The sequence below is a fragment of the Pseudophryne corroboree genome, chromosome 5, assembly GCF_028390025.1.
Source record: "Pseudophryne corroboree isolate aPseCor3 chromosome 5, aPseCor3.hap2, whole genome shotgun sequence".
NCBI classification, from domain to species: domain Eukaryota; kingdom Metazoa; phylum Chordata; class Amphibia; order Anura; family Myobatrachidae; genus Pseudophryne; species Pseudophryne corroboree.
Genome location: NC_086448.1, coordinates 335,968,796 through 335,978,615, shown reverse-complemented (window position 1 = coordinate 335,978,615; position 9,820 = coordinate 335,968,796). Strand labels below are relative to the sequence as shown.

At 45.2% G+C, this 9,820-nt stretch overlaps 1 pseudogene; it reads right to left on the bottom strand.

Annotated features, from left to right (window-relative positions):
* Nucleotides 1-6,274: 6,274 nt before the first annotated feature.
* Nucleotides 6,275-6,394, bottom strand: LOC134930567 (5S ribosomal RNA; annotated as a pseudogene).
* Between the last annotated feature and the right edge of the window lie 3,426 nt (nt 6,395-9,820).

The window sequence follows — 9,820 nt, the reverse complement described above, 5'->3', positions numbered from 1 at the left end:
GAGATCATACCGGAGGGTGAGGCATTGCACTGGTAGGCAGTCACATCACCTGCAGGAGAATCATGTCACAGGAGGTGGAGATCACACCAGTAGATGAGGCATTGCACTGGTAGGCAGTCACAGCACCAACAGGAGGATCTTGTCACAGGAGGTGGAGATCACACCAGTAGGTGGGGCATTGCACTGGTAGGCAGTCACATCACCTGCAGGAGAATCATGTCACAGGAGGTGGAGATCACACCAGTAGGTGGGGCATTGCACTGGTAGGCAGTCACATCACCTGCAGGAGAATCATGTCACAGGAGGTGGAGATCACACCAGTAGATGAGGCATTGCACTGGTAGGCAGTCACAGCACCAACAGGAGGATCTTGTCACAGGAGGTGGAGATCACACCAGTAGGTGGGGCATTGCACTGGTAGGCAGTCACATCACCTGCAGGAGAATCATGTCACAGGAGGTGGAGATCACACCAGTAGGTGAGGCATTGTACTGGTAGGCAGTCACATCACCTGCAGGAGAATCATGTCACAGGAGGTGGAGATTACACCAGTAGGTGGGGCATTGTACTGGTAGGCAGTCACAGCACCAACAGGAGGATCTTGTCACAGGAGGTGGATATCACACCAGTAGCTGAGGCATTGCACTGGTAGGCAGTCACAGCACCAGCAGGAGAATCATGTCACAGGAGGTGGAGATCACACCAGTAGCTGAGGCATTACACTGGTAGGCAGTCACAGCACCAACAGGAGGATCTTGTCACAGGAGGTGGAGATCACACCAGTAGGTGAGGCATTACACTGGTAGGCAGTCACAGTACCTATGGTAGCTACCCCCTATATATAACACATGTAACTGTGACAGGGAAGGTGGCCTCTCTCAGCTCTGGGCCCCATAGTAGCTGCCAGGGGTGGGTTGGGCACGAACACCAGCCCGGGAAATTTATGGAAACAGCCCTAATGGGGGTGGAGTCTGTTGAGGGGGAGGGGCCTGTCAGGAGGGCGGGGTCACTCCTCAGAGGTCATGATTCTGAGATAGACACAGTTGGGGCCTCCTTTGTTTTACGTTATGCTAATGTTTACCTGTGACTGTGGCCCTCATTCCGAGTTGATCACTCGCTAGCTACTTTTAGCAGCCGTGCAAACTCATTGTCGCCACCCACGGGGGAGTGTATTTTCGCTTTGCAAGTGTGCGATCGCATGTGCTGCCGAGCGACACAAACACATTTTATGGAAAACAAGACCAGCCCTGTAGTTACTTATCCTGTGCGATGATTCTAGCGACGGAGGTCCCGGAATTGATGTCAGATACCCGCCCTGCAAACGCTTGGACCAGAGCCGGATTAAGGGGGGTGCCAAGCGGGTCAGTACCCCCGGGCCCCCCTGACATAAGGGGCCCCCGAGCCGAAGCAGCTCTGCACCGCTCTGGTGCTGCTGGTCCCTCTGCCCTGTATCAGTTACTGACCCGTGAGGAGGGGGGAGGGAGCCACATGCACAGCCGCGAGCGGGACATCCCACACCTGCTGGCAGCGCGGAATCCTCCCTCCCCAGCAGCCAGGAGTCTTCTCCTCCCTGCTTCAGCATGGGGCCTTGACCCCAACAGCTCCTGATGCCGGTGGCTGGCTTGTTTGTGCAAGGGGAATAGGGGGATGGGCAAATATTTTTTTTTTTCAATGGCTGCTGTCCGGCATTCAGAGCCCCACCCCATCGTGGCTGTATACCGCGATTCGGGGGTCGGAGCAGAGGGGGCGGAGCTAATATGAGATCATTGTTATAGAATCACGGCATGTTGGCTCCACCCCCTCCCCACGACCCGCGAATCGCGGCATGTTTGTCATGGTGAACTGTGCCCCTGGCTCCCAGCAATATCTCCTGGCTGTGGTGACATCCTCACCCCTTTCCTCAGGGCAGGCTTCAGTGTAAGTGTCCACAGTTTGTGTTCTATCTGTGTACACTGTATGTATGTGTATATGTATGTGTGTATATTTTCTGTGTGTATGTGTTCTATCTATGTATACTGTATGCATGTGTATATGTTCTAATAGAACATATATACATACATACAGTATACACAGATAGAACACATGCACACACAGAAAATATACACACATACATATACACTTATAGAACAGTTCTATTAGTGTATATGTATGTGTGTATATTTTCTGTGTGTGTATGTGTATGTATTTGTGTGTATGAGTTCTATTTAATTGTGTGTGTATATATATATATATATATATATATATATATACACATATATATATATATATATATATATAAATAAATCTTACTAGTCCGGCACTCCTAATAAATAGTGTAGCAACTTGCTCCGGTGCCTTGCCTTCCAGAACAATATAGATACCCCACACGGCTGGCACTCGAGACTGAATAAAGAGACTGACACAGTTGCTAGTGTCAGTCTCTTTATTCAGTCTCTGCGTGTGCCAGCCGTGTGGGGTATCTATATATATATATATATATAAATACGCACACACAAACACATGTGCATGCATCAAAGGAAACCCCCCCTTCTGTATCCTGCTTTTCTCCCTGCGGGGGGTGGTTGCTGGTGAAGGGGCCCCCTGTCTTGGGTGCCCTGGGCCCCCCAAGGGCTTAATCCGGCCCTGGCTTGGACACACCTGTATTTTCCAAACACTCCCAGAAAACAGTCAGTTGCCACCCACAAACGTCCTCTTCCTGTCAATCTCCTTGCGATCGGCTGTGCAAATGGATTCGTCGCTAATACCATTGCACAACAACGATGCTCTTTGTAGCCGTAGGACACACATGCGCAGTTTTGTCCTTTTTTAACCTGATCGCAGCGCTGTGAAAAACGGCAGCGAGCGATCAATTCGGAATGACCCCCTTTATGCATATACTGCTACAATACCCTTCCCTGATGCACATCTGTACGTCTGAATATACAAGGACTGATATGCCCACTTCCAGTGTCTACTGACACTGCAGTCGTGCCTTTAATCTACTTCTGATTTTATTGATTTTTCATTCTACAAACCCCTTTTTTTTTAACCTTATATGTTTCAAAGTACAGGGAGGAGGAACACACACACTACATACAGCACAGTACAGGGAGGGAGCACACACACTACATACAGCACAGTACAGGGAGGAGGAGCACACACTACATACAGCACAGTACAGGGAGGAGGAGCACACACTACATACAGCACAGTACAGGGAGGGAGCACACACTACATTCAGCACAGTACAGGGAGGAGGAGCACACACTACATACAGCACAGTACAGGGAGGGGGAGCACACACTACATACAGCACAGTACAGGGAGGGAGCACACACTACATACAGCACAGTACAGGGAGGGAGCACACACTACATACAGCACAGTACAGGGAGGGAGCACACACTACATACAGCACAGTACAGGGAGGGAGCACACACTACATACAGCACAGTACAGGGAGGGGGAGCACACACCACATACAGCACAGTACAGGGAGGGAGCACACACTACATACAGCACAGTACAGGGAGGAGGAGCACACACTACATACAGCACAGTACAGGGAGGGGGAGCACACACTACATACAGCACAGTACAGGGAGGGAGCACACACTACATACAGCACAGTACAGGGAGGAGGAACACACACTACATACAGCACAGTACAAGGAGGGAGCACACACTACATACAGTATAGGGAGGGAGCACACACTACATACAACACAGTACAGGGAGGGGGAACACACTACATACAGCACAGTACAGGGAGGAGGAGCACACACTACATACAGCACAGTACAGGGAGGGGAAACACACACTACATACAGCACAGTACAGGGAGAAGGAGCACACACTACATACAGCACCGTACAGGGAGGAGGAGCACACACTACATACAGCACAGTACAGGGAGGAGGAACACACACTACATACAGCACAGTACAGGGAGGAGGAGCACACACTACATACAGCACAGTACAGGGAGGGGGAACACACACTACATGGTTGGATTGACTATCCATTTGTTTATATAGCTGCTGAGAGAACCGACTCGCATTAAGCGCGTGGCAACCCACTTTAATTAGTGAGGTTATTTTCTATTTTCTGTCCCAGAGTCTAGTGCATTTTAGACACCGGGACCCGAGGAGGAGGCCTGCTATGGCTGCCTGAGACAAAAATGAAGGCTGTCTCTGACATCCTTATAATGCTTACTGCTGGTGATGGCCCCTTCTGCAGCTGCACCAGCTATTATTTATTTATACCTGTGTAACACCCTGGGGGTTGGCAGGTATGTCTAAGTAGTTGGAAGAGATATCACAGATGTTAGGTGGTGGCAATGTGCCAGACCTTTTCCCTAAAGTGTTCTTCCAGGTACCTTGTCTGTAGTACCTTGCTCAGAGAAGTAGGATAGATTGATACACAACAGGAATGAGACAGAAATTCTAACAGGATGTCTTTTTATTGAGCCGCAATGAAGAAGATGATAAGTTATTTGGCAAAACTTATATAATGAAGCAGGAGAGAGGTTTAATTCCGCACAGTGCTATCTGAAGATAATTACAAATGTATGAGAACGGATGCTAATGTTCTGACCAACATATGCTCAATATAGCCTTTTTCAAGGACATGGTTGGTGGTGATCCCAAGAGCCAGAGAAACTGTAAATTGCAGAGGAAGAAAGAAAGGCTCTTGTGTTGCGGCACTCTTATCCACTCGTTTTGTAAATAAAACTATTTCAAAATTCATTTTTTAATTGGGATGCCTTAAAATATAGTGGTAACCATCACATTAGAACAGTATGCAGCTAAATTCTCTTTCTTGTATTTTTTGTGTACTTATTTTGTTATTTTTTCACAAAAGACAATTTATATAAAAGTAAGATATGTCGATTTGTTAGTGGTCGCAACACATAGTGGATGTCAGAACATCCTGCAGATCACTGTAATAAGGGGCTGTTTTATTCATCACATAGTGATACAGAATTTTAAACATATGTTAGTGTGATAGGGATCACAGTATGAAATGATTACAATCTGGCAAGATATGTCTGGTGGTAAGAAATTTACCTTTATTGTACTAATATCCATAAAGTTTAATAACCAGATACAAATTGTGGTGGTCAATACTAACAGGTACTCCTTGTCTCCAAAAAAAGCAAATATCAACCTAGTAAGTGTAAATAATCCAAAATATATATGCCACAGCCTCAATTAACTGATAAGTAATAAGTATACAATTTATGAGTATTTAGCAGATAACTGTTCTGATTAAAGTCACACAAAGAAATAAGCATTTGGAAAAATACATGGATTTACCAGGAGTTGTCTTCTGAGACAGTCCGTATAGGAATTAGGATCCAGTTGGATGCGCGTTTCACCAGTTTGTGGGCTTGATCACCAGTTACTTATTACTTATCATTTAAATGAGGCTGTGGCATATATATATATATATATATATAGGAAATCACGACAGCACTCAAAGCCTATGTATATAAAGCCAAAAATTGGTGGTGCAAGGCAGCAATAAATATAAAACACTCACTTCTCCAGCGATGCAGAAAAAGTAGACAAGCCAGCACTCACGTGTAGATGAAAGAAAAGCAGGATTTATTCCTTAACCAAACGGCATGGTGAAGTACAGCAAATACAGCAAACACAGCCCGACAGCTGTTTCAACCGACTGGTCTTCCTCAGCGGCTAACCGCACTGTTGTCAGAACACGAAATATAAGCCTCAAATGGCTCCACAATCAACCCAGCAGCATCAGGGCATGGGCTGAGACAAGTCCGGCCATGTCTAGTGCATCCCCTGCTGTCTCCTCCCACTCCATGACACTGGTAACTAAGCTAAACAAACCCGGAATCATGCATAGCAACGGCTCCGGAGCGTGGCAAAACGTGCGGCAAGTGGTCTCAGCAGCCTGACTAGTAAATGGCATGCTGATAGTGAGGAGAATTGCAAGGACGCTGTATATCAAAACAGAAGTGAATGAAATGAAGTGATGTGTTTAAAAAGTGAAAGGAATAGTGCTAAAGCTCAGCAGAACAGGGTTCCCTGAAAGTGCTGGCTAGAAAGTGCAGGGTGCAAAAAGCAAGAAGGAATGACAGGTCTAATAGAAATAATAGCAGGTGACACAAGGACAACCCTCAAAACAACCTACTGCAAAGCAATACCCACTTGTTACGGCAATCAATATAAATAAGAATATATGTACAAAAAGAATCCAAACTGCCCTATTGGGGAGAAAACCCACAGAATGCACAATGTCCGCTGCCTTGTGGTATTAAGTGAGTGATGTACAGCACCCAGTATTCCCAGATCGTCACCGATACTGGTACTGACTGGGCCCAACACTACTTAGTTTCCAGGATCAGCCGGAATTGGACGTTTGCCAGTGTGGTATGGCTGTAAATATCACTAGACCTACATATGTTGTCTACTGGGGAATCCCATATAGGCAGCTGGAATCTGATACTGCTAAATACAACACCAAAGATGGACAATAAGCTGCACATAGTGAGCAAGAGGGGGTTTGCATGGTGGATGTTGAAAGTGAGGGTGAAAGGAAAGGTGTCACTGCTAGTGAAGTGGGGACCTGTCAGGATCGAGTCTCTAGATATATATATAGACACACGGCGGTGTCTGACAGCACATAGCATGCAACATCAATGACAGGACATACGGCGGTGTCTAAGAAAATTAAACCAAACAGCGGAATGCAGAGTCCAACAAAAAGTCACTATAATATGTCACAGGAAACAACCTAAACGAAAATCTTCATTGAGGCCAATCGGAGTAAGGCAATTAAGTCTGTGTATCCATTGTAGTTCTCATTGTAGCAAAATTCTGTCCCGATCACCCCCACGTTGTAGGGGCGGTATGTGATCAATGATACAACATTTGAGCTTGTTAACAGTATGATGTGCATCCTTGAAGTGTCTTGCAACCGGTAAGTTAGTAAAGTCTTTTGTGGTGTCTGTGGCAATTAAGCACTTCTTGATAGATGAGCGGTGTTGGCTGATCCGTTCTTTCATCATTCTACTAGTCTTGCCGACATACAGACGGTTGCATGGGCATCTCAAAATGTAAACAACAAATCTACTGTTACAGTCCAGCCTATATTTGATGGAATATTCCCTCCCATCAGTGGGATTTTTGAAGCGATTGCCTATTATCAGAAAAGAGCAATTCGAACATCCTGTACACTTAAATACTCCCGGTTTGGTGGTAAGCCAATTGGACATCTGTCTAGGTTTCCGCTGTGAAAAGTCTGTCTTGACCAAAAGGTCCTTGAGATTCGGTCCTCGTCTATAAGCAAATCTTGGTATCAGAAATAGGTCTTTTTTCAATGTCGGATCACTGGAGATCAAATGCCAATGTTCCCTGATGCGGTTACGTATAAAGGCTGATGCCGTGGTGAACATACTGGAAAAATTGAGCCTATCCCGATCTTTATTGGTAGGATCAGTTTTCACATGTAGAAGTTCAGTTCTGTTAAATTTCTCAATCCGCGATAAGCATTATTGATTTCATTCTTGGAGTATCCTCTGTCCAAGAATCTCTGGCACATAGATTCCAAAGCTCCTGGTAATTCCTTTGGATTAGAGGTGATGCGTATCACCCTCAGCAGTTGGGAGAAAGGCAAGCCCTTTTTCAAAGGCGCTGGATGAAAACTGGAGTGCAATAAAAGAGTGTTACGGTCAGAGTCCTTACTCTAGATTGAAGTTAGAAATGTATTATTCTCCTTTTTGATGGTCACATCCAAAAAATTAATTTGTATTTTACTGAAGGTCAAACTGAATCTGATGGTTCCAGGGAGGGCATTGAGTTCATTGATGAATTCCAAAAGATGTTCTTCACTGCCATGCCAAATAAAAAATAAATCATCGATGTATCGTACATAAAATGCTAAAAAGTAACAAAAACGTGAATTACCAATGATGTGCACCTGCTCATATGCTGCCATAAAAATGTTGGCATAAGAGGGCGCCATGTTGGAACCCATGGCGGTCCCTTGTTTCTGCAAGTAGAAACAATTTTCAAAAAGAAAATAATTTTTGTTGAGGATGACGTCAATGAGTAACATAAGAAAGGAGACTGGCGGTCCAAAATATGCATCACTGTTGTTGAGAAGATCTCTGCATGATTCAATACCCTGTATATGGGGGATGTTGGTGTAGAGACTGGAAACGTCCAAAGTGACAAGCAAGGTATCCTCTGTCACACTCTGCACTCCTTCCAATTTCCTCAAAATGTCAGAGGTGTCCTCTATATAGCTGGATGTTCTCCTAACCAGTGGTTGTAGATAAAAGTGGACCAATTGGGAAAGGGGCTGACGCAGGGACCCTCTGGCCAAGATAATAGGTCGTCCAGGAGGCTGAGTTAGTGATTTGTGTATTTTTGGAAGTGTATACAAAAATGGAATTTTGGGATGTGTGGTGGTCAAAAATTCAGCTGTGCTTTGATTGATATAGCCATTGTTGAGTCCCATTTGTATAATAGAGTCAATCTTTGTTTTGTACACTCCTGTTGGATCGTAAGTGAGTTTCTGATAACACATGGTATCAGAGAGCTGGCTGTTGGCCTCCCGTATGTAGTAGTCATAATCAAGAAGTACAATTCCTCCGCCTTTGTCCGCAGCTCTGATGATTAACTAGGTGTCGTTGCGCAATGAGTTAATGGCTTTTCTCTCTCCCAATGTGATGTTGTGATGGTTAATTCTTTGGTTGGCGATGTATGGAATGGTATCCCTTTTGAGAACCCTCATAAAAGTGTGTAAAGAAGGGTTTTGTGATGGTGGGTCAAATAGGCTTGGCTTTTTTGTTAAACTTGACTGGTTGGTTGAGGATGTTGATCCTGAATCGAGGTTAGTTCCTGCAAAAAAATCTTTAAGCCGAAGTTGCCTGCCAAATTTGTAAAGATCCACATGCCATTTAAATTCATCCTGTGTTACTGTGGGAACAAAGGATAGGCCTTTGTTCAGAATGGACAGTTCGTCAGGTGTTAGGGAATGCTGGGACAGATTGAAGACTACCATTTCTAATTGTGTTTTTGTTGTCTTTTCCTTTCTTTTTCTCCCACCTCGACATATATTGGTCTAGTGATATTTACAGACATACCACACTGGCAAACGTCCAATTCCGGCTGATCTTGGAAACTAAGCAGTGTTGGGCCCAGTCAGTACCAATATCGGTGAGGATCTGGGAATACTGGGTGCTGTACATCACTCACTTAATACCACAAGGCAGTGGACATTGTGCATTCTGTGGGTTTTCTCCCCAATAGGGCAGTTTGGATTCTTTTTGCACATATATTCTTATTTATATTGATTGCCGTAACAAGTGGGCATTGCTTTGCAGTAGGTTGTTTTGAGGGTTGTTCTTGTGTCACCTGCTATTATTTCTATTAGACCTGTCATTCCTTCCTGCTTTTTGTACCCTGCACTTTCTAGCCAGCACTTTCAGGGAACCCTGTTCTGCTGAGCTTTAGCACTATTCCTTTCACTTTTTAAACACATTACTTCATTTCATTCACTTCTGTTTTGATATACAGCGTCCTTGCAATTCCCCTCACTATCAGCATGCCATTTACTAGTCAGGCTGCTGAGACCACTCGCCGCACGTTTTGCCGTGCTCCGGAGTCGTTGCTATGCATGATTCCGGGTTTGTTTAGCTTAGTTACCAGTGTCATGGAGTGGGAGGAGACAGCAGGGGATGCACTAGACATGCCCGGACTTGTCTCAGCCCATGCCCTGATGCTGCTGGGTTGATTGTGGAGCCATTTGAGGCTTATATTTCGTGTTCTGACAACAGTGCGGTTAGCCGCTGAGGAAGACCAGT